The sequence below is a fragment of the Balaenoptera borealis genome (genome assembly GCF_965194805.1).
Source record: "Balaenoptera borealis genome assembly, chromosome: 13".
Classification (NCBI taxonomy): domain Eukaryota; kingdom Metazoa; phylum Chordata; class Mammalia; order Artiodactyla; family Balaenopteridae; genus Balaenoptera; species Balaenoptera borealis.
This window is the reverse complement of record NC_138870.1, coordinates 56,964,443-56,987,389: the sequence shown is the minus strand read 5'-3', so window position 1 is coordinate 56,987,389 and position 22,947 is coordinate 56,964,443. Positions and strand designations below refer to the sequence as shown.

At 41.4% G+C, this 22,947-nt stretch overlaps 1 pseudogene across 1 annotated transcript; it reads left to right on the top strand.

Annotated features, from left to right (window-relative positions):
• Positions 1-1,510: 1,510 nt before the first annotated feature.
• LOC309609581 (ubiquitin carboxyl-terminal hydrolase isozyme L1 pseudogene) lies at positions 1,511-20,991 on the top strand (annotated as a pseudogene). The gene has a single exon. The product of its transcript is annotated as a ubiquitin carboxyl-terminal hydrolase isozyme L1 pseudogene (transcript).
• The last annotated feature ends 1,956 nt before the right edge of the window (positions 20,992-22,947 follow it).

Genomic DNA, 22,947 nt, shown 5'->3' with positions numbered 1-22,947 from the left:
CCTATGAAAATATAAATAATAAGTAAGGATTTGCTAACAAAACAGCCGGTAGTTTATTCCGTATCCTGGTGACCTCAATCCCTAAGTATGAAAACATACTCGCTTTTCAATGACACTTTTATTCCCATGTGTCACTTTGTGTCTGAAGGTCACAAGATGGGATGTCCTGGCTAAGTGGCATCATGAAGCTGCGTTCCAAGTGAGGAGTGGAGGACTTGAGGAGAGGCCAGTCCACCCTCGCCCCACAATCTGCAAAGTAAACATTTCTGAATTTGATTTTGATTTGCCTCTCTTAAAGATACATTTATTGTTGATACTGAACAAGGTTTTTCACTTTTATTTCACAGAGCTTCTAGCTAAGGTTGTCCATGTTACATGTATAAGGTGCTGTATCATTAAGGTTACTGGGTACAACATATCACATGCACTGTCTTATTTAATCCTCTCAACAGCAGCATGGGATCGGTTCTGCTATTACTCCCATTTTGCAGATGCAGAAACTGAGGCTCAGAAAGGTTAAGAAGTTTGCCCAAGTTCACATACCTAAGTAGTGCCAGGACCAGCCATGTATTTGAGCTCAGGTATATTTAATTCCAGAGCCCGTATGTATATATGTGATATATGTATATATGTGTATATGACATTATTCATATTACAAACCCAGATGCAAGTGTTAACACTGTCATTTGATGTTTGTCCTTAGTAAATTACTTAAAACTTCTAGCCAATCTCATTTTCTTCAACTGTAATGGAGATAATTCCATAGTGTTGTTACTATGACAAATAAATGAGAGAATTTTCCAAAGTGTGATAAAGCAAAAAATAATTGTGATAGCTGGCACCAGATTTATACTAAGAGACAGAACCATCTTGGAAAAGAATATCTCAAGCTTGGTGTGAGGCTGTGGGTAAGGGTCAGAATAATGTGAGGAAATAGTGAAAATGATAAACTCTCTACGCAAGAAATAAGCAGTGCTTGGAGGAAACTAGAGAAGGGAGGAGAGAGCTTGGGGAAGAGAGCTGAGCAGGGCTTGGGAGCCTCAGGAGAAAGGTACCGAGAGAAAAAATTCCAAGGGCGATGAGGCCAAAGAATTTTACAAAGGATATCATTGTCTAGTATCCATTGTTAGGTTTTCTCTTTCTCTGTGATGTGAATAGGTTTCACCTCAAATACCTCCTCAATCCCCGCCCAGAGAGGCCTTCCTCAAACCTACTCTAAAATAATGTCCCCATCACCTTCTTTTTCATACTCCACTGAACTTTTCCTCATTACTTTTATAACTACTTAAACCTTTTATACACATACACACATATCCAGATAGAATAGAATAGACAGATGATAGATCTGTCCTTGCCACCAGGATGCCAGCTCCATGAGGACAAGGAAAAGTGTGTTTGCTACTAGAGCCCTTAGAACAGTGCCTGACACCTAGTAGATGCTGAATATATTTTTAATGAATTAATGAATCAAGGATGCTGATGAAACCAGGATTAATGAGGTGGTGTCCCTATCCTCATTCAAGTACAGTCCTGTCTTTATTTTTGTGTCTGAAATCCATAAATTTCCCACTATTTCTTTGTTTCACCAGTGAACTGTCTTGGCCCCCTATAAATTTGTCTGTGTTCATTGTTAGAGAACTCAGAGATGCATAGTTAAAGGGCAGATTTTTATCTCAGGGACGTGGAGTTAACAGTTTTTTTCTTACTTTATAGTCTTCCATTAACTTGCTGTTTCAGTACAGTGGTTTCTGCAGGGATGGGAGATGAGATGCCTTTAAAATGCACCCCAGAATGCCTGCAAATGCCCTCTTCTGTATCCTGCAGTGGTGGAAGGGGTTCCTTGGCTCCAAAAGAGGAATGAAGTCAAATGAGTACTAGGAATCTGAAACATTACCCTCTAAAGAGTAGAAGCAAATTAGACAGTAACCAAATAGGAAACAGGAATATTTATTGTACTACAAAATGTGACTTCCCATACTCTGAACCGCACAAGAAAATCAATCAAAGTGCTGTAGAATCTCTTCTTGTTTCGTTTCATAATCCCAAAGATTATAACACGAGTTGATCTTGTACTTTTTAACACTGATTTTGGACTCTCTCCTCCAAAGAGACAGTCCAAAAACGTTTTAGGAGAGTCACCATCACTGAAATAAATAGCTTCCCGATGTAACCAGTCAGTTAAATGCACACATTTATTAAGATAATTTTAAATTCAGGCACACCCTCTAATAAACTTATGCATATTTAGTTTATGGTACATTAACTTTTCCAGTATGCATGTCAGTTAATTAAAAAAATGGTTCATTACAACTTTTACAAATTATTTATGGGAGAACTATATCTTCTCCAAGAGTAAAAAAAAAAAATTACTTACTTTAGAAACACATAGTGTTGGTCAAACATTTTAAACTATACAAATAGTTATAAAAATTACTATTCTATACTGCATTAATTTCCTTGAGGTTTTTACTTTAAAAAGAGGCCTTTTTTTAAAAGGGTACGTGTTCAAAAGACATTCCTGATTAAATGCCATAATAAGTAATAAAACTATTAAGAAGGAGAAGGTAGGGGGAGGGGAATGGAAGAAGGAGAAGAGGGAGGAAAGCAAAAATTTCTGGGTGACAAAAATTTCCAAATTCCAGCCAATATCCCAGTAATTTTATATAGTACTCACTATAAAAATTTTAGTAAGTCAGACATATTTATCAGGCACTTAGAGTTTCATTCCCAACCTTGGTTGACAGTAAATTAAGATTTATCCTTTTTGAGCTGTTACTATATTTGTAATTTGAATTTAGTGGCCAATCTACCCAGCCTTGCCAGTTCCTTCAAGCTAACACAGATCTTTTTTCACATGGCCTGGATAGGCCACTTCAAATAATTTACCAGCGAATTCAGTCAAAGAAGCAGATCAGTAATGTACACAAGCTCATTCATTATAATCTCAGAAAAAGTCACAGGAGTATATTATAAATAATAGCACCCCAGGAGAGTCATGGAGAAAGGCTGGCTTAGAAAGTTCTCTGCATCACAGAATGTGCTCCTTCATTACTTTGTTGAGGCTTGTTCGGTCTTCATTGTATGCAACAAAGATTTCTCATAATGAGCTGGTAAATGCACTGTGGCATATTTCAAGAAAATTAATTAATAGTGGGAGAGCTTCACGCTGAGGTCAGAGGCACTTTGGTGGGGGCAAGGAACACAGAGGTATCCACTGCTAGACAACAAATCAGGGGCTCAGTTCTAGTAACGACAAAAGAGTCTGATTCTGAATCATTTGAGAGACGTAAATTGCTCTAGAAAACTAGAGCTACTTATAGACCGCTGGCCTTGAAATGAAACTGCCACTAGGGAAAATGGAAAGAGAAAAGCTTAAATATATTCCCTCAAAGTTCCCTAGAGCTTTTCTTTATGCCCAGGGCATTTCTGGTGGAAACAGCCGTAGGAGACCAGAGTGTTGTTTTGAAAATTACTCTTGTCTTTTCGGAACATTGAGAAAAATATGCATTTTAGTTCTTCCACTCCTGCCTGCCTTTTGAGCAAAATTAACTTTGGAAATAGTTTCTCTCCCGATTAGCCAAATTATTTAATTTTGCTCATCTGAAAGTTATTTAAACTATTGAGTCAATGTTTCAGCAATTTTAAAACTTCAAAGCCAAATTTATTAATCATTTATACCACATATATTTATTTGAGCTCCTATAGGGTACTGGAGAAATGGCCATGAAAACCCGACAAGCTCCTTGCTCTTATGAAGCTTATTTTGCAGTTGGGGCAGGGAAGGGAGGGGCTACAAAAGTAAATAAATAAATGAGAAATCTAGCAGATGGTACTTAGTTTACTGAGAATCAAAATAAGCCAGTGTGACAGAGGGACAAGAGGCTATTCTAGATTGACTGGTCAGGGAAGTCTTCTTGAAGAGGCAACAGTTGAGCTGAGGATTGAATGATAAGGAGCCAGCCATGCAAAGATCAGGAATAAAAAGCGTTTGGGACAGAGCAAACACCCAATGCAAAAGCCTTCAAGTAGAATGAGTCTGGTCTGTTCTAGGAACAGGAAGAAGGCCAGGTTAGGTAAGTAGGATGGACTGAATCCCAGTCCAGAAATGAGAAGCTAGGTCTCTCCTCTTGATTGCATTGGGAAACATCAAGGCAGTCAATTCTGATCTGATTTCTGTCCCCTTCCGATATAATTTGCACTTCACTGTTAATTAACCTAAAACATCATGTTAATTGATTCAACTTCCATGTTCAGAAACCATCTTATACACCATCTGCCTGCAGAAGAAAGTTCAAATTATTTAGTTTGACATTTCCAGACCTCTAAAAACTTACACTAACCAATCGGTACAACTTTATGCCCCTCTGCTCCTCCAATAAATATTCTCCTCCAGCCAAACCTTCACTCCAACACTCCTTTCATTTTATCCTCATGATTTTTTCCTCCTGCCATTCCCTGTTATATAGCATGAACCTTTCCCGTCTCAACAAAATTCGTATCAAGTTCTCAGAAGTCTTTTTGAAACTCTCAAAAGAAAATTCAACACAAAGTGACTTAAATAAAAAGAGAAATTTCCTGGCTTAAATAAATTGAATTATCCAAAGTAAAATAAACTTTAGGCAGTTTTATCCAGAGGTTAATGATGTCATTTACTTTGAGATCACCTTGACTCTGTATGGCTCCATGTGTTAACTTCATTCTCAGGCTGGCTTCCTTCAGGATGGCAAAACTGGCTGCAAGAGGCCTTGTACTGGCTTGGATAATGTTTCCTTAAAACTCATGTCCACTGGGAACCTGTGAATGTGGCCTTATTTGGAAATAGGGTCCCTTGATTCATCTTAATCAAGTTAAGATGAAGTCAAACTGGGTTCAGAATGGGTCCTAATCCAATGATTGGTATCCTCATAAGACTAAAGAAATTTGGATACAGCTCTCTCCCTGTGTGTCTCTATGTGAAGATGATGGCAGAGACTTGAGTGGTGCAGCCACAAGCCAAGGAACACCAAGGATTGCCTGCAACCACCGGAAGCTAGAAACGTGCAGGGGAGGGATTCTTCTCTAGAGCCTTCAGAAGGAGTGCTGCTCTGTCAGCACTTTCACTGTGGATGTCTAGCCCCCAGAACTGGAAGAGAATAAATTTCTGTTTTAAGCCGCCTAGTTTGTGGTGATTTGTTACAGTCACCCTAGGAAACTAACACAACCCATCTCTGCTCCCCGACCACACAGGGGAGTAGAGAAAGATATATCTGGTAGTTCCCAGGGGAAAGGAGCTTCTTTTCAGAAGCGTCAGCAACTTTCTCTTGTCTCCTATGCCCATGTCTGTCTGAATCAATCATGGCATCCAAACGTACTTGGAGCTGATAGATTGTCTCTCCCATTTAAACCACAAGGAAAAATGGTAGAGGGATTCCTACCCTTTCCCCCTAAAAAAAAAAACAAAAAACCACATAGCATTTAATTTATTTCCTTTGTTAGGGAAAAAGTTAAATATATGCTAGGAAAGGAATCAACTCTACTATTTGATAGCAGTTTGCATGACTTTGGCTGGGGGTTACAGAAAACCTGACTCTATCTGGCTTAGACATTGAAGAAATGTACTGTCTCATATAATAGGAGATCTAGAGGCAGATCAAGCTCCAGGCACAGTACAAATAGGGCTTCAGCTCTGAATCTCCCCTATTCTCCAGCCTCAGCCTTCCTCCACGTGCCAGGGGCCCTCATGATCTCAAAAAGACTGCCAGAGGCCATCAGGGCAACCAACATCCTTTTCCTGCACAGTAGGAGAGAATAAAAATCTTATTCCCAATTATGAAACAAAGGTCTTTCCTTTTAGACTGATTGGACCCATTTAGGTCATGTCCCTAGACCATTGCTAGGGGAAATGCCAGTCACTGATTGGCATTAAGTTTGGCTCCCTGAACAAATCATGGGGGGGAGGGGAAGAAAGAGTGGATAGGATTACCATGATGACTTCACATTAGACTAATCAGGATTCTCCCTTGGAGTTTAAGAAAGAGTTTGCTTTCCCTGAGGTATGTGTCCTGCATGGGAGAGGGTTTCTGAAAAATACGCAAAGAAGGGTGAATGGATGGTGGTTAGGCAACAATATTGTCCATCAAGGCATCCTTTCAAGTGCAGATCGGATCCCACCTCCTCCATGAAGCCTCCCCAGATTACTCTAACCTGAAGCAAACTGAATTCCTTCAGCACTTATTGCTCACACTGACATTTCACACTTACCTTATACTTTTTAATAATACTTTTATGTACATATTTCTAATCTCCTGATCTTAATCCTTAAATTAGAGTATGTGTTACCCTCCTCTGTGTATGGGACAATCCCTCATGTATCACCTTGCCCAGAATATTTCATGCTCAATAAAAATCTGTTGCTTAATTGAGTTACTTCTAATATAAGCATAAAGAAGCAAGCAGCTTTGAAACTTAGCAATAGAGATATAGATCCAGCTCACTAATTCAGTTCTTCCTTCTTCCTAATATAAAATCTCCTCCTGCTCATTATCTCCCAGGAGTCTTTCATACAGACATATTGGTGGTTCTCAGTCTTCGAATCCATCTGTGCTTGATGAAATGGTAAGATTTTGAACCTAATTAAATAGTGAGAAGCACCGATAGTACATGACTTGACTAATATTTTGAGTAAGAATCTGGACAAGATACAAAAACTAAAGTAGTGGCTGTTTTTCCTCTTCTCTGGGTTGCGCTTCCTTCCGTAGTTCGCAAAGATGCAGCTCAAACCGATGGAGATTAACCCGGAGATGCTGAACAAGGTGCTGGCCCGGCTGGGGGTCGCCGGCCAGTGGCGCTTGGAAGACGTGCTGGGCCTGGAGGAGAAGTCTCTGGGCTCGGTGCCCGCGCCTGCCTGCGCGCTGCTGCGCCTCTTTCCTCTCACGGCCCAGCATGAGAACTTCAGGAAAAAACAGATTGAAGTGCTGAAGGGACAAGAAGTAAGTCCTAAGGTGTACTTCATGAAGCAGACCATTGGCAACTCCGGTGGAACCATCGGACTCTCATTCACGCAGTGGCCAACAATCAGGACAAACTGGAGTTCGAGGATGGGTCAGTTCCCAAACAGTTTCTTTCTGAAACAGAGAAGTTGTACCCTGAAGACAGAGCAAAATGCTTTGAAAAGAATGAGGCCCTCCAGGGAGCCCATGATGCCGTGGCATGGGAAGGCCAATGCCGGGTAGATGACAAAGTGAACTTTCATTTTACTCTGTTTAACAACGTGGATGGCCACGTTGTTCAAGTCTATGAACTTGATGGACGGATGCCTTTTCCGGTGAACTGTGGCACCAGTTCAGAGGACTCACTGCTGCAGGACACCGCCAAGGTCTGCAGAGAAGTCACTGAGCGCGAGCAAGGGGAGGTCTGCTTCTCCGCCGTGGCCCTCTGCAAGGCAGCCTAATGCCTCGTGGTGCGGCACTTCGCTTTCTCTCCCCTTCCCTTCATCGTGAAAGTATATCCCTACCTATGTGGTCTCAGATGCTTCAGTACTTGTAGAGCACAGCTGTTCTCCTTCGGTTCTGCAGATAAGCACTTACCCTCATTGTATGTCTTATACCTCAATATCTAATGCTTTAATGGCTACTTTGGTTTGTATCTGTAAGCTAAGGCCTTGGATGTGGCTTAATTGTCCTTAAAAGGAAGAAAATTTTTCTGCTGCTAAGAGATAAAAAAACAAACAAACAACAAAAAAAACTAAAGTAGTAATACAAGTTTCATTATAGAAGCTGAATAAGATAAAGGAAGGATGACCTCTTCAATTGGGCAGAGATGTTTTCGTCATTTTTTTTCCCATTTTAGTAACAAATCACAATTGTGCTTACCCATTTCAACGATAGATTTCTCAACAGATGCTAGGTCTAATCTAGTAGTCATGCATGAAAGTTTTGAGTTCCATTACTCAATATATTATTAAATTTCTGTTATCTTTGAAAATGATTACACCATGTTTAGTAGCAAAATTTTTAAGAATGATTTCTTATCTAAAATCTCAGTGATCTAGCATGGATTTTGATTATTATTTGATTGAGGCTTGTCAACACTTTGAAGATGTCTTGAGGATATCTGCAATTTTCTCTACAAATGAATTCTAGTATTTCCAATGGTTATTATTGTTACCATTAATGAACAGTATAATGTCCTGGTCTAGATACATAACCCAAGTGATCAAAGTGGTCAACACTGTGTTTCAAGGAGATTTCATCTTTCAAAGGATGAAAGTAAATAATTTAAGTTCTTTATTAAAAAATAGAGTTGAGAGTAAAAATGTCTAGATGAAATCACCTTATTTTCCCTCTAAGAAGGAAATGGGAGCAAGAAAATCGGAGGCACACATTCCCAGCAACCTTTCTCTGGGTTAATGGAAGTAACAAGGGCTGCCTTTATAAAGCAGATAACTAATAAGGACCTACTGTATAGCACAGGGAACTCTTCTCAGTACTCTGTGGTGAACTATATGGGAAAAGAATTTAAGAAAGAGGGGATATATGTATACATGTAACTGATTCACTTTGCTGTGCAGCAGAAACTAACACAACATTTTAAATCAACTATATACTCCAATAAAAATAAAAATAAAAAAAAGAAGACTGCCTTAATTGTGAAATGGATTACCACTCATTTCCTACCCTGAGTAAGCCTGGTCTCATTTTTAAAAAGAATTTGAACCAAGAAGAAGTTGAACTCCAATAGTGATTCAAATCTCCAGGAACATTTCATGTCAGCTGGCCATATTCAAGTCACTAGAGTAAGGAAGAATACTGCCAGAGGGTTCAACACCCAAATTTTAGTTCTGAGCACTTCCAGGCCCATCCTTTCCCTCTTGCCTTCTAATTAGTTATGTATTTAACTCTGCTGTAGATCAACTTCAAGAGCTTTCAGGGGGTTTGGGGGAAAGGCAGGTGGAGAGAGAGCATTTCAAGGACAACAGGATAAAAACGGCCTGAACTTGGCTTGACAGAAAGTATTTCCAAGGCATAAGATAAAAAAGATTCCCAATTTCCCAAAAAGAAACTGGTTTGGGATATTGAGGATGAGGGCTCTGGCAGGTTACATACACGAAGGCCCTCCTTACCCAGCAGGCACGGGGAAGCAATGAAATGTACTGGTTGAGGGACCCATCGGCATATCTGAGTCCAAATACCAGCTCTGCTCCTTACTGTGTGACCTTGAGAAATTACCTAGCTTTTCCAAGCTTCAATTTTCATATCTGTAAAATGACAGTGATAACAGTTCTTTCCCTGCAGGGTGGTGGTGAAGGTTAAATGATCTAATCCATGTGAGGCAGCTAGCGAAAGGTCTGGAGCATATTAAACATTCCATGAATGTGATCTACTATTGCAATTATTAGGGGGAAGCCAGTCTGCTTGGGGTCCACTCTTGATCCTCTGACCCATGGCTCTCAGCCCACCACGCAATTTTCTACAGATGGAAGAGGCTGCTTCCCTATTTCTCACCTCTTTGCTGTCATTTTGCTTCTAGAATGGTTTATGTCAAAAGAGATGAAAATAATAATGTATCTATTTACATCACATTATCCTTATTTTCTTTCGACTCTCAGAAATGCCCTGGTGTTATCGAATTAGGCACATTTTGAAGATGACACCCCCCTAGAACTAATCAAACTGAACAATTTTTTATTCCTTGATATTACCCTGGATTCTCATCCATTAAGGTAACAGCTGCACTACTTTTAAAGAAGGCTGGGAACACACGTGGCAGACTTTCGGCACTTGATGACTGCAATCGTGATTGTTTACTGAATACTAATATTCTGTATGTGTTATGTGGTTTAGCTTTCTAATGCCAACACTCATTCACTGCACATAACCATAAGTCTGCAGGGAGGAGAGGCATTTCTGCTCAATTCAAAATCTTTTATTCCAGTTGTCTGCTGAGCTTTGTAACTCTTTATTAACACTAAACTCTCACATACTAAATTTCTGAATAAATCTAATGAAAGATAACCATTTAAAAACCTTACCTCTTGAGTACCAAGCTAGTATTTCAACATCGCATAACCTTCTAACAATGGAGTACTCTTTGAAATTTGTCGCTATGTCTGAGACATACATCTGATGTGTCCTGTACCCTTAGATGTCCTCTGTATTTGAGACGTTACTGACACTGTTATTTCTCTTTCATACAAATGTCTTCTAAAAAGCAGGTATAAAACCAAATGCCTTCTCCCTTTCTCTCTAGGCTACGTCTCAATAATTCTAACAATGTCTGCATGACAAATGAAAACTTCATCATTTACTTACTTTTTGTAAATGATAGAAAACAGCTAACCATTTGGTATTACTTCTGACTAAAGTTTCAGATGTTTGACCCACATCACATCTTTAGATCTCACTTTTTATCTGAATACTTTGGTGGATTCTCCTTAGAGCACGTATTTATATACACCCTTCAAATGGTAGAAAAACGAATGAAACACAAGACCACCAAACTGTGCTGCATTTAAAAAACTGTTAATATTCTGTTGAGTTGCTATACTCTGAGAAAAAATTATTTTCCAGCTTTTTAAACCTATGGCTGATTACTACTGCTTATGTTTATTGTTCTTTTTTAAAATGCTTTCCTGCTTTTTCTTCTGAGTATAAATGTGATATATGCTCATTATAAGAATTCAAACAGAGCAGAAAAGCACAAATATGATATTAGAAATCGCTTGAAACCCCACTCTCTAAAGACAGCCACCATTTGCATTTTGGTGAATGTGCTTAGAGTCACCTATGGATTTGTATATGTAGGTGTAATTCTACATCATGTCAAAGATCCTGGCTTTTCCAGTCAGCAATGTTCGGACATTTTTCCATGCCAATAAATGCACAGGTATGCATCCGTGGTTCTCATTATGTGCTCCATTCCCTTCCAGATAAGAGTAGGATGTGTAAGGGGAATGATGTGGAAACAGGTAAAAGGGTTGAGCGACACTGATCTCCATCATCAGAGTTCCTAATTTTTTAACTTATCCCTTCACGATTGATGTTTGTTTCCAATGGTTCACAATTATAAATTTGTTGGGTCCCAGTGCAGAGACAGTAGTTTGAAGGGAGCCTGGGTTAGACCCACTTGCTGATCTTGGAGAGCCTCCCAAAGAGGCAGGAGGCAACTGGGACTCGCCCTGGAGACACAGAAGCTGGCAGCCACCATTTCTGACAGCTCATTCTACTGCAAGAAACTGGTGCTGACAGGTGCCACTTTGGAGTCTTCCCTCTAACCTACTAGAAGCAGGGGCTTAACTGCCCATCAGTGGGCCAGCACCAGTCCCGGACACCCCAGCCCGCCATGCTGGGACCCAGGCCCACGCCAGCAGGTGGGCAGCCATTGCGCAAGGCAGGGCCTGGCAGCCAACCAGGCTGGGGGCCAACCCTGCCTGCCAGTGTGCCTACAGTAGTCAGCCCACCACAACAGAAGAGCCCACGCAGCCCCCAGAGGGGGCCCCCGAGAGCATACAGCTCTGGTGACCAGAGGGCAGTGTGCTGCTGGGCCCCATAGGGCATCTCCTACATAAGGCCACCTCTCCAAGAGCAGGAAATGTAACCGACCTACCTACTACATAGAAATAAACACAGGAAATTAGGCAAAATGAGAAGACAAAGGAATATGTTCCAAATGCAGGCACCAAACAACACCTCAGAACAAAAACTAAATGAAGTGGAGAAAAGCAAAGCAATCTACTCAAGAAAGAGTTCAAGGTAGTGATGAGAAAGGTGCTCAACAAACTCAGGAGAAGAGTGGATGAACACAGTGAGAATTTTAACAAAGAAAATGTAGAGAAGAACCATACAGAATTGAAGAATACAATAACTGAAATGAAAACTATACTAGAAGGAATCCACAATGGATTAGATGATACAGAGGAACAGATAGCAAACTGGAAGACAGTAGTGGAAATCACCCAGGATGAACAGAAAAAAGAATTAAAAGAAATGAGGATAGTTTAAGAGCCCTCTGGGAAAACATCAGATGTACTGACATTCTCATTATAGGGACAGAGAAGAGAGAGAAAGAGGCAGAGAAATTATTTAAAGAAATAATAGCTGAACACTTCGCTAACCCGGGAAAGCAAACAGACATCTAGGTCCAGGAAGCACAGAGAGTCCCAAACAAGATGAACCCAAAGAGGACCATACCAAGGCATATTATAAGTCAAGTGGCAAAAATTAAAAATAAAGTAAGTAAATCTATCGATCTGTGTAACTCTCAACTACCAGAAGACTAAAAACGAATTCTTTTTTAAAGAGCCAGCCTCCTCTTTTTCTTTTCTCAGTATATTGAACATATTGAAAACTAATGTATATAAAAACAAAAACCAGGCACCTTCACTTAGACGCTTGCATGGCCGTGGCTGGGGTTTGGTTCCTGATTCTTATCTCTACCTTGGTTCTGAATCATGTTTCAAGGTCTAAGTATAGAGATTACTGGTCTTTCATTCAAAAAGAGGGTCTTAAGGATCAATGGAAGAGAAACTGTGATATGAGACTTGATTTTATCTTGTCCCCACTGATAATCAGAATATCATTTCACCTAGTAGTGAGTTACTAAGATTATCTCATTCGGAAACAGATATTAAAGCTACTGAGAACCCTCAGCGAATGATTGTGTCAAAGTGTCCCCTCCATTCCTCAGCCCCAGGGAAAGGGAGAAGCGACAGCAGTGTATTTTGACGAGGAGTCCTCGTATTATCTACCCACCAAAGACCTCTCCGTATTTCCCTCTTTCTCTAGCTACTTCTGACTTTTTAAGGTTTTCATTTCCTCCATTTCTCGTTAAAGTCCTTTCCTAATCTTGCACTTCTTCTCCCAGCAGAGCATGTTGTAGAGAGAAATTCTTTTCATCTTTAGGACCCCGCAATCTGAAAAGAGGGAAAATCTTTGTGAACATTTATACCAATCCTTTCATTCTTCAGATGAGGAAAGAGGGTCAGAGCCAGAATTAAAATTGGGTCTGGGACCTCCAGCCCAATGCTTCTCCTGTTAGCTACATCTGTGAAGTTAATGTTTAAGTTATGCATAGTTAGTTTTTAAGTTAACTGTGGTCTGTAATGCCAGCCCTGGGGCAGTCTGTCCGGTCTGGAGAAGTCACACCCACTCCAGCAGCTGAGCCCTCTTACTGATGGCTGCGTCTACATCTGATTAAAAGTGGGGAAGTTCCAGCCAGTGGCTGCTTGTCCCAGGCACCCTTTCCCCATCTCACCCAACAAAGTCTAAACCTACCGTCTCCATTCCTAATCGTCTACAATTCCTGCATTTCATGACTGGTAATAGGGGAACGTATGTTCCAATGAAAGGCTCTATTGCAGTGCTTTGCTGTGCTTTGCAGTGTTTTGACAACACGCATCTTTGTTCAGTGTATTCTCCTCAGAGGACATTAGAATTTACTTTATTTGAATTCTCATGACATTTTTTCCCTCTCTTAGAGTATTGGGTATTTAAGAAAAGCATTATTTTAAAATTAAGGTTTCCATTAAAAACTACTATTTATCTTTTCCTGTATTTTTTTTTTTTTTTTGCAGCAAATTGTGACATTTTCCTATTATTGTAGCAAGACAAATTCACTTTGGGAAGATAAATGTCACATTTTAATGAAAACCAGCTTCCAGTGTGGAGAGGGAGAGTGATCCTAAAAGGGGAACCAATGTGCGCACACTTTGACATTTCTCATTCTTCTTAGCCACAACATTAAGATTTACATTTATTTTTTAATATTGGAGAAGTTACCCTATAAATCCCATCAGGAAGATGAATGGGATACATTTGGAGCTCATTGACCCTCACAAACTAAATCCAGAAAAAACTTCCTGACACAAGAAAAATTTGCAGTGAAATGGGAGATGAAATAAAGCAAATGAGAATTGGAACAGGGGGATGTTCTGGAAGGGGCCACATGAGCATGCCACATAACACAGGAGAGCCACTTCTTCCATTTGAGGTTGGGGAGAGGAGTGGTGAGCCCAAGGTTAAGCTATGTGGGAATTTTACCTCCGTGCATTGGCTCATGTAAGGTGAGCTACATGCCTAAACGAGTCTTTTTTATACGCATAAACTCATATCGTTCATAGTGGACGTTTATCTTTTCTTTTTTTTTTTTTTTTAGCTGTCCAGCATCTGAACCTCCTTCTTAGGTCTGAGGAATTTCTTTATTTTATTTTATTTATTTATTTATTTATTTTTGCCTGTGTTCGGTCTTCGTTGCTGCGTGGGCTTTCTCTAGTTGTGGCGAGTGGGGGCTACTCTTCGTTGTGGTGCGCGGGCTTCTCATTGCGGTGGCTTCTCTTGTTGTGGAGCACAGGCTCTAGGCGCGTGGGCTTCAGTAGTTGTGGCACACGGGCTTAGTTGCTCCGCGGCATGTGGGATCTTCCCGGACCAGGGCTCGAACCCGTGTCCCCTGCATTGGCAGGCGGATTCTTAACCACTATGCCACCAGGGAAGCCCTGGGGAATTTCTTATACTGTGAGTCATGGCTGAAAGCAGGGCCTGACCCCCACTACAGAAGCAGAAAAGAGTAGATACCACCAGCTTTTCCCATTCTCCAAGGAAAAGAGTACAGGTGTGCTCCCCTGGCTTGTTCAACCAAATGGTCTCACTCAGGTCTCGGAGGCAGGAGCAATTACTGCAAATAGGAATTCAGTCCAGCTTCAGGGACTACAACACCCAGTGTCCAGTAACAACAGGGGAAGCTGAGGGCATGCAGCAGCTAGTGCAGGTAGCAGTAAGGTTACCAGAGGCCCAACCACTAGTGGGCAGCAGCAAGCATCCTTCCCAGACTCATCCTGTGGTTGACACTGGGCTGGGAGTTTCCATGCCTCTCATATCTCCTAAGTTTCTGCCCAGTTTCCCAGCTTGATTTTCTAGAAACCCTTGCTACTGAAAGTGTGGTCTGGGAACTTGTTGGGAATGCAGAATCTGGGCCTCACCCCAGAACCACCCAGTCAAAGTATAAAAGTGTAGTATAGGGCCTTGCACATAGTAGGGCCTTCATGAATATTTCTGGATGTATAGATATATAATAATGTGTTGAAATTGGGTTCAGCAAGATCAATCTGAAATATATTTCTTCAAAACATATGTATGTGAACAGCCCTTAAACCAATGGCTGCACTCCGGAAAAAAACATGAAGTATTGTACATAATGAATTGCATTTTAAATGCATTTTGTTGATATATAAGAGATTCTCGTGTAAACTCATTATGCCTTTTCAAAGTGGATAATCACCCTTTCATTTATCTGTGTTGTTGACTTGTATTCTTTAAAGCAGGGCACACCACAGTAAAGATTACTGCAATGAAATAAGTTGTTACTGAGATGACCACTGAAATTCTCTCCATGGCCCTCATTATTTAGGTCCTTGTCTGTCTTTCTATGGGTTCCCTAAAATGCCAGCTGCATGTGATCTTGGTGTGTATCCATACCTAGCTGAGCACCCACGATGCATACATAAAACAGTTCTCTTTACAAAGTCAGCCAAACACTACATCTAAAGCACTGCACTGTATTTTGCTACCTGCAGTTATTGGACATTAAGGGCAACCTGCCCTTCCAGTTGTCATCGTGCCAGCCTCAAGAGCCTTCAACAGCCATCTCAAGACAACATTGGCAGAATGCCACTAATACAGTGCCTGAGAGAACACCCAGCTCTCCCATTTTCACCTAGAAGAGAACAGCTCCTGGAAAGCAAACTTATTTTTCAAAAGCTTTGTTGAAGAAAGCTGGAGAAGTGATAGAGGGAGAATTGGAGGAGGAGGAGATGGTACCACTTTGCCATCAGACGATCAGCCACTTAATTACTTGCTCTGTTCAGCAGAGTTTCTTAACCCTGTGAGCCCTTAGTGTCCTCCTACTTCGTCTGGAGCTGGTAAGAATGTTTATCTGACAGGGTATTGTGGGCATTAAGTGTGAGAGTGGATATAAAGCACATTGTCAGGCACATAATTATTGCTCTGTAAATATTCGCTACTACATTTGCTGTATTCCTACTTCAAGATGTGAGGTCGTCAACAATTTATGACATGATCTAAAACTAGTCATATGTCATAGATTGGATGATTTTCAGTGAGATAGAATTTGATCCCCATTCTCCCACCCCAAACACCACAACTATTAATACCTGCTCACCATAGATTTTAAGAAATACTGTGATGCAGAAAAACAAAGCACAGGCTTTGGTGTTAGATCAGGATTAGAATTACAAAACCATAAATGTTATCCCCCTTTCCCCTTCCTAGGGGTTGCCAGATTTTTATTTAGGTATCAGTCCCTCCTCCCCACAACCCACATGCTGGAGGGGAAGCTAACTCAGACGGTGGACTTAATGGGCCTATGGGAAATCCCATCCCCCTTGCCAGGGTGACTGGTTCAAGAAATCAGGCCTCAGCCAATCAGGGCATTTAATCCCCTGATACAAAGATTAATTTAATAATGGACCAACGAACTGTGAGGAGAGACATAGCAGCCATGAGAATGCATCTCACCTCCTGTCGCAGGAGCGTGGTTGACCAAGGGCTCCAGGTGCTGCACTTTGAAATCCATCCCCTGGTTTATGGATCCTAAGGGTACTAAGACAGACTGGTTCCTGGGAGACACTGAACTCCTTTGTCAACTGATTTTGGCTAAAGGATTTCCCTGAGGCTTTGCTCAGAGGGCACCGCAATGAAGGACTCTTTCTCTCTCTTTCCCTCACTGCACAGGAGACTTCTGGCAAGGTCTGACAGCTCTTCCAGCCTTCCCAGCTCCTTATTTCGTTTCACACTTGCACTTTCTCGTATAAAAGCTCAGCACATATAATCCTACTTTGATGTCTGCTCTTGGAGGACCCTAACACAGGGGGTTTGCTGGAGGCTTCTAGAAAATAAGCCTCTTTGCTCTTCTGAAGGGGCTGGGAATGCTGCTCTTTCTTCCTCTGGATTTCATGAACATCATGTAAAGCCTAGAATTGCTCTGGTCATTTTCCCAACAAGAGTTCTCTTCTCCAGGTTAAATGTCGCTAGATTCTTCATCATCTCCTTATATTAAACGGTTTTTAGGCCCTTTAACTATCCTGGGCATACCTAGAGAACAAAACTGTCTAGGAAAAACAGAAAATACAGCAAGAGTGTATTCTCCCTTGCTTCTCATATTGCAGCATTATATGGCTTGAGCTTTTAGAGAAACTGTATGTACATATTCTTAGGAATTCGGTAGCCACCTTGACCTGTTTGAAAGACTGACACATAGAATGCAACTATCAAATGCTTATTAATTCGCTCTTCAGTAAATGGAGCAGCAGAGAACACAGACTCCAGATCCAGACTGAGTTCCAATCCCAGCTTTGCCTCTTACAAGCTGTGTGTTCTTGGGAAATTTAATTAACCTCCCTGAACCTCCATAATCTCCTCTGTAAAGATAATTACAGCACCTACCTCATAGTGTTCTATTAATTACTTACAAAGTATTTAGAGTAGTCCTGTACATAGAAAGTGCAAAGTAAGTGTTAAATAATTAAATATTTTAAAGCACCGATCATTGCCACCAGAACTAGAATTCACAAAGGTCAATGACTTAAGCAACTCTCAACTGATTTGACTATTGTTCAATGCCTTCTTCTTACCCCACATGACTTTACCTCCTGAACTCACACCTATAAATCATGATGGAATGTATTAGGCATATGTTCTTGTTTGGAAGGGAAATATTTGAAATTTCTTGTAGGTAAGCACCATAAGTCCTATGAATAAATATACATTCTTTTCTCCACTTCCCCAGCTTCCAAAGTGTTTCTAAAATTCTCCTGGGATCTCCTGTTTAATCTAAATGAAACATACATTCATTTTCTTAGTATATATTTTGGAAGTGTTTTGCACTTATAATCAGCTTTGGGTTTAAAAATTGAAAAAGAACTCTCAGACCTTATCTTTACTCTGAGTGTAAGGTACAGTGAAGCAAGCAAATGCATCCAAGTTATTTGGATACCATTCAATTCCTATTTCTCTTGTGACATAAGGTGAAGAGGTGAGAGGATGATTTACATACTCAGATAAGTGAAACTGCTAGCAAGACAAAGATTTTTGTGATTTGATTATCTGATGGTTTGCTTACAATGAGTAAACAAAGGGGTTGATTCCCTACCATTCATTCCTATTCTTTTGTTTAAGCAGTTTATAGTCCCAGAGAGTATAACATATAAATGATGCAGACTAGAGAACTAAATGCATACTTCTACACCAGGTCAGCACTGGGCTTTCTCTTGCTGTTCTCCTCTCAAATGTCTGCAAAATGAGTAGTGTAAGGAATAGTTCTAGATTAGGAGAATTTTTCAGGAAATTATCTTTACCTGTCTACAAAATCACACACTACAATAGTAATTGCAAATAGTGACTGATTCAGGTACCTCACCTTAATCATCTCTGGAAATATTTCTTTATGCCATTTATTCTTAATATCTGAACCCACCTTCGGTAATGTAGTATGCAAATTTTTGTTGATAAAAACAAAACCTACATCATAGCATAGACTATATGTTTTTGCTACCTTTAATTTAAGCCAAAATATCTAAAATACACAGAAACATAGTTACAAAGTAGTTTCCAGAGTAATTTCCCATGAGGGACATTCCTTCCCTCAGGAAGCTTGTAATTTTTTTTTGTAACCATCTTTACAATCTACTGAAAAGAAGAAAAGAAAAAAAGCCAGTTCCATTCCATATACACAGCAAAAGCCAAGCTGTTCAGAATTCCTTCTGGTTGACTGAACACCTCCCACACACACACACTTCCTGACCTTCTTCAGAAGCAAGTTTCAAAGCTTTCAGGCTGAGCTGTGCCTTTTCCTCAAAGATCTAGCCCCTTGAACTTTTCTAAGGATTGAGTCTCTCCTTCCCCCATGCTTGGTGCTCCACCAAGGAAAGTCTTGATATCTCTGGGATAACTTGGCCTTACAATGAAAACTGTAGACAAGCTGATAAATAACAGCATGAGGAGACTTTAATTAATTCACTTTCTCCCATCAGGCACTGACACATGGAGACTGTACTACAGCTAAACTCTAAATAACCATGAAATATCAGAAGAGAGGTGTAGCCTCCACATTCCCAAGATGGCATGGTGCCGGAGGAAGCATCTGGCTGGGTTTTAGGAACCCCGTGTTCCATTCTCCCTCTGCCACTAACACACTGGTGACTTGAGGTGGATCCCTGATGATGATGTGCATGGCACATGTTCTTTGCACACCACCTTCAAATCCATCAGTACATTCAGTCAGAAGATCGCTTCCATTGGCCCATGTCCACACCAACCCTCCCTCACCGCACACACCACCATTGCCCCCGTTTTACTCTATCTTGCCATCACTCTGAGCAGAAGATAATAGCATTTTTTTAAATTGCAGTATAATTGCTTTACACTGTCGTGTTAGTTTTCTGCTGTATAACAAAGTGAATCAGCTCTGCGTATACGTATATCCCCTCCCTTTTGGACCTCCCTCCCCCCCCCCACCCATGCCACCCATCTAGGTCATCACAGAGCACCAAGCTGAGCTCCCTGTGCTATACAGCTGGTAATAGTGTTTTTAAGCACTCTTGGTTCTGGGGAATATTCAGAGCACCTGCCTACTCTAAAGCCCCACCATTAATAGGTGTTTACCTAAGCAGATAAGTTTTATTTTTAGCCAAAGCTGACTATAGTTGGAATGGTAAATCTTACAGTGCAAAAAAATAATTCACTTTAATGAAAATAACCACAACTTATATAGCCTTTACTATATGCTATCCGTAGGAGTATTTAAAGTTACCTCCTTTGAAACAATATTCTAGTGAGGTAGGCATCACCATCTAAGTTTCACAGGTGAGACCTGGCGCTTACATTACTTACATTACTCTAAGTCACGCATCTTCTTAGACATGGAGCTGGAATTCCAACCTGGCTCTCCTGACTTCTACACCAGCAAAAGCACCAAATGCCTCTTCTGTTTTATTTTCCACACTGTGATTTTATCCTTCCTTTCACCTTCTGTGCCCACATAATTGTTACCTCTTCCTTAAATATCCACTCATCTCCAGGTGAGAAATTGTCTTTAAAACTTAAGACTATTTAAAGCAAATGCCTCCATTTTGAAATGGGTGTGAAGTAAACCCTCTTCCCACTTCCTCTGCAGGGCACACCTGGGTCTGGTCCATACTGGGTGTGTCTGGACAAAAGGGAGGCAGGGCGGAGATTGTGGACAGCTGTACCTTTGTGAGATCTCTAGAAAGGTCAAAGTCTGCCTTCTAGGATTGTGGGCAGAAGGAAGGAACGTCCATATGCCGATTACACAGTGTCCGATTACACAGTGTCCTCATTCCGTCATCCCACGTGGAGTCACCAGACCTGCCCGTTTTCTACAGGTTCCAGCTGATCCATCCCTACAGGGATGGTGGGTGTCTTGTGAAAATAGCATGTGCTTTGGTTGCAAACAACCCTGGGTTTGACACCACTTCTGTAAAGAGGTGACTTCTATACTTACCTCCCCTAGTCATTTGGAGGTTACATCAAATCACATGGAAAGCGCATTGCATATGGTAGATGTGTGATAAACATCCATGGCTTTGGTCTCTCCTCTACTGACAATTCAACTTCCTTCCATCTTCCTGATGTCAAGGGACAGTGGGACCCTCTGTGCCTTCCCCTGAGGGTGGAACCCAGCCTCCCTCAAGCCTCTGAGGCTTCTGAATCAGCCTCTTGCCCCTCCTGCCACTGCTTAGGGCTCCCCGCCTTTCCTAAGTCCCTTTCATCTCTCCATGTCATCTCTTTATTCAGTTTGCAACAATCATCTAACCTCAGGAAGCTTTGCATTGTTGCAAACCAGCAGAGAGCCCTAAATCTTATAGTATTTAGTCTGAATTGCTTGATGATTCATCACACCGTGTTGTTTTCTGCTTATCTTTCTCTAAGACACCCCGTGCCCCCAACCTGGTGGCACTTACTGCATCCTCAGTGCGGTGTTAATGGAGGCATTTGCTTTAAATAGTCTTAAGTTTTAAAGACAATCCTCAGTCCTCGAATGGCCACTCATAGGTGCTTGTTCTTCCAAGGTTACACAATGCGACCCGCTGATTCTGTATCTAATAAAAACATATTAACTGGACTGGAAAATTAGCCTGACTCTGATTTCCCATGACTTCAGACTGCTATGCATGGCTTCTGAGAAACCAGACTTTGGGAATTGCCCCCTTTTTCTGCCTCAGAATTCAGGTGGAACTCAGGGAAAAAGTTAATGCTCACCCACCAACTCTGTGGTCGTCAGCCTCCAAGATATCCCCCAATGATTCCCACATCCTGATATTCACACTCTTCTATAGTGCCCTCCCACGCTATATCAGGGTTGGTCTGTGCTACGGTCTGAATGTTTGTGTCCCTGCAAAACTCATATGTTGAAGTCTTAATGCCAATGTGGCGGCATTAGGAGGTGGGGCCTTTGGGAGGTGCTTAGGTTAGGAGGATGGAGACCTCATGAATGGGATTAGCGTTCTTATAAAAGAGACCCCGCAGAGGGCTTCCCTGGTGGCGCAGTGGTTGAGAGTCTGCCTGCCGATGCAGGGGACACGGGTTCGAGCCCTGGTCTGGGAGGATCCCACATGCCGCGGAGCAACTAGGCCCGTGCGCCACAACTACTGAGCCTGCGCGTCTGGAACCTGTGCTCCGCAACGAGAGGCCACGATGGTGAGAGGCCCGCGCACCGCGATGAAGAGTGGCCCCCACTCGCCGCAACTGGAGAAAGCCCTCGCACAGAAACGAAGACCCAACACAGCCAGAAATAAATAAATAATTTAAAAAAAGAGACCCCGCAGAGATTCCTTCTCTCTTCCACCATGTGAGGATGGTAAGAAGGTGCTGGCTATGAATCCAGAAGAGAGCCTTCACCAAAACCATGTGGTGACCATGCTCACACCTTGATCTTGGACTTCCAGCCTCCAGAAGTGTGAGAAATAAATTTCTGTTGTTTACAAGCCACTCAATCTGTGGTATTTTGCTATAGCAGCCAGAATGAGGTAAGACAGTTTGTGTAACCAATAGAATAGAGGAGGAGGGACAGGATATTGCTCTAGAGGCTGGATTATAAATGTCACTGTAGCCTCTGTCTTGCTTTCTCTGGATCACTCGCTTGAGTGGAAGCCAGCGGCCATGTCTTAAGGACACCAAGCAGCCCAGCGGAGAGGCTCACATGGAGAAGAACTGAGGCCTCCAGCCAACTGCCCTGAGAGGGAGCCTTCTTGGAAGAAAATCCTCCAGCCCCAGCCAACATCTTGCCTGCAGCTTCAAGGGAGACCCTGAGACAGAACAACTTTGTTAAGTTGCTCCCAGTTTCCTGATTTTCAGAAACTGTGGAAAAATAAATGTCTGTCTTAGACTGACATGTTTCAGAGCAAAATTTTATGCAGCAAGATATAATACAAACTCTCTTTCCTGTTTGCTACTACCTCTCTCTGCCTGCAGAAGTGTCCACCACCCCATCTGAGGTAAACCACCTTGACTTATAATTGAAAACAAGTTATATGTACTTTAAAATTATTTGACTGTCATTTTATTACCAGATGACATAACCCAACAAAGTCAACCTAACAGATATTCCTTAACAAGAATATCTGGTTTGTAATATCCCAGTATTATAATTGGGAACAAAACATAAAATACATTTGCAGTTTTTTCCCTAGAGAGTCAGGGTTTTAATGGGATACTTTAAAAGAACTTGAAGAAAGCTGCAACAACTAGTATTTTGAAAGTCAAACACCCTTAGTCATTATAAGACACAATAAAGAAAATAAAGTCATAAATCACCCCCTAAGGATGCTTTTGTCATCCAAAGAGAACGTCTCTCAGAACAGACTGATACCATGCACACAAGGTACACACCTTCCACCACCTTCTATTCAGTACCTTAATATGCCAGGCATCAGGGCAGGAA